Source organism: Trachypithecus francoisi, unplaced genomic scaffold (assembly GCF_009764315.1).
Source record: "Trachypithecus francoisi isolate TF-2019V2 unplaced genomic scaffold, Tfra_2.0 Lachesis_group8, whole genome shotgun sequence".
Lineage (NCBI taxonomy): Eukaryota > Metazoa > Chordata > Mammalia > Primates > Cercopithecidae > Trachypithecus > Trachypithecus francoisi.
In genome coordinates, this window is record NW_022681473.1 from 118,370,621 (window position 1) to 118,373,678 (window position 3,058).

Here is a 3,058-nt window from a genome sequence, read left to right on the forward strand (position 1 = left end):
CCTGTCCTGCCTCTGTGATTGCTTCTCATTCATGCGTGCATTCCTCACATCCATGGAACGCTCAGCCACGGTGCTAGGAGCTGTGGAGACAGCAGTGACCTTGACAGGCATAGTCCTGGTCCTGCGTGGCTCCCAGGTTCGCGGAGGAGGCAGAGCTCAAGTCAGCAAGCACAGAGTTGTGACAGATCATCCTACAAGTGAAGGCGACACCAACTGATGCTGAGAGTGGGAGCTTGGGTGTGGGTGTTTGATTGGATTTGACCTTTTTTCAGAGAGAAGAAGCTAAAACAAGAAGGGAAGAAAAAAGAGCTTGGGTGTGGGAGAGTGATCAGGGAAAGCCCCTCAGAGGAAGGGACAATGAAACAAGATTGAAGGATGAGACAGCAGCCCTGTTAAAAGGGGACAGGGGCCTTGTAGCAGACAAACAGAAGGCCCAGTCCTGGGGGCCGCTGGGGCAGGGTGTGAGGAGGGCTTGAGAGAAGCTCTGGGGCTGTGCGTGGGTGAGGCGCAAGGCACGGGAGAGGCCAGAGGGGCCCCATCCTGTGGGCTTCCAGTCTCCTGCCTTAGGAGGAAACCCCGAGTGTCCCGAGGGAAAGGTTCATTCTCTTTGGAGAATGTTTATCTCTTCCTAGTTTTGCTTTGGTCTGGAAATGCTGGCAAATATACAGGCGTGGGAGAGGTGTGACCCACTGTAAGGAACATCTAGAAACTCGTGTCGGTCGCAGGTCTGAGATCCTCTCTTGGAATCCTCGTTTCCTACCTGCAAAGTGAGAAGGGTAGATCCAGTGTTCTGTGAGGGCACTTCCAGCTTTAGCAGTCCGGGTTTATAGGCAGTTATGGTTTAGATTTTGCTAGCTGATGGTTTGTGTTCAGTTTGGGGTTCAGAGATGAAGGAGTTTCTCCTGTTGACTTTCCAGCAGGGCAAGGCCATGGGGAATGACTTCCTCATGAACTGGGAGAGCTGCCCCTTCAGGCATGTGGGTGAAGGATGTGGGGAGGTTGGACAAAGTTTCAGCGCTTGATAGAAGTTTCTGGAAGAAAGAAGAACTAGCCAGAAGATCCTGCATCAGTCTAGGAGCTAGCAGAGAGCCCAGAAGGGACCCGCAGGGGTCTGGGTTAATGTCTGAGCCGGAAGTCAGCAATTGTAAGACCTTTGTAAAACTGCTCAAAATGTCATATTCCTGGGGTTATTTTTGTAATCCTTTCTGTTTTCCATTGAAGCAATTGCCAGTAAAACCTTTCTAAGGAAAAGGTCCTCTGGGCTGCTTTGGGGATCAGCCAATTAAAGAGGAAGCAGAGGAGGCTGGGTCCCAACTACAGCGGGGTCTGGAGGTTCAGGAGAGCTCCAGGTAAGGCAATGGGGTGTGTGGAGGGCAACAAACCTGCCTGCATTTTAAAGTTTCTGGAGAAGGAAGGAGCAGTTTCCTAAATTTGCTGGCCTTTGAAGAGAGGCAGGAACGATTTGCTTTGTAATCCATCCTCTGGAGAGGAATGTGTTCTTGCCCCAGTGAGGAAAAAACCTTGATAACTGCAAAAAGGTGTCGACCCCTGGGTCGTGCTCAGCCTGCCCAGTGAACCCTGGCCAGCCCCCAGCAGGCCGAGCTGGCGTGGCCAAGGGCAGCGCGTGTGACCCGAGCGTCGTTCCTTTGCTCCTTGGCTTGTGTCCAGCCCTCGTGGGTGAGTCAGCGCTGAAGCCTGCAATCCCAGCAACAAATCCCAGAAAAGGAGAACATCCCCCTTCAGGCTCTTCAGACATCACTGCCACGGTGTCACCCCTCAGCCCCGGGCCGCTGTGAGAAGGCTGCAATGAAATGTTTGCTAGTCCGAAGCATGAAACTGGGCAGGGGAGAGGGCAGCCAGAAACTCAGCCCTCACCTTCCCCTCCCTCCAGGCCCACCCGTTCGTGCTCAGCTGGGCAGCCCTGCCTTTGTTTTGCTCTCCTAAGCTGTGGTCAGTAACGTAAGTCACATTCCAAGCAGTGACCAGAATGTTGTGAAGGAGGAGATAAGAGTTCCTGACCTCCCGAGGCATTCCAAAGAAGAAACAGAACTATTTGTTTCCAAAGGAGAACAATTTTGGCAGAAAGGGTAAGATAGAGGGAGATGGGCCGGGCGCGGTGGCTCACGCCTGTAATCCCAGCACTTTGGGAGGCCGAGGCGGGCGGATCACAAGGTCAGGAGATCGAGACCACAGTGAAACCCCGTCTCTACTAAAAATACAAAAATTAGCCGGGCGCGGTGGTGGGCGCCTATAGTCCCAGCTACTCAGGAGGCTGAGGCAGGAGAATGGCGTGAACCCAGGAGGCGGAGCTTGCAGTGAGCTGAGATCCGGCCACTGTACTCCAGCCTGGGCGGCAGAGCGAGACTCCGTCTCAAAAAAAAAAAAAAAAAAAAAAAAAAAAAGATAGAGGGAGATGAAGAGAGGAGGAATCTCCTCGTGAAAAACTGAATTTGGGAAAAGGGTGAAAATATTGTCATGAGGAATGGCTGGAATTTGATGAGATTTTAGCTGCACTCCTAGGCTGTTAGGAGCAATCGCCTTCATATCATTCCCTGTTCCTGTACCTGGCCACAGTCCCAGACAGTGTCCAGGGGCTTAAACCACTGTTGTCCCAGACTTCTGACCAACAGTTCAGATGACCTCAGGGGACTGGGATTCTGGCCTCAGCAGGGAGCACCCCCGGCCTCTGCCATGGGGAGTTGAGCAGATACTCCTGATGTGGTTTCGTTGTTATTGAGGATTTTGAGAAAAGAGCCTTTGAGAGTGCTCTGGAAATGTGTTTAGGAGGATGACATGACCTCTCTAAGAACCCTCCCTGGGCTGAGTCTGCAGTGCGTGGGAACCTGGTTCCGTAGCTGCAGTTACACACAGCACCCAGAGCCCAGGGCTTGGGACACAGTCAGTGGTCAATGAGTATTTGTGACGCAGAGGTTTCCTTGGGAGCATGCACCAAACCAAGAGGGATGAAGGAGCCTGTCTTTGGTGGAACTATGGGGACACTTCTCAGTGCGGGCACCGTCTGTCTGTGTACACGGTCCTGTTTGATCCTCACCACCTC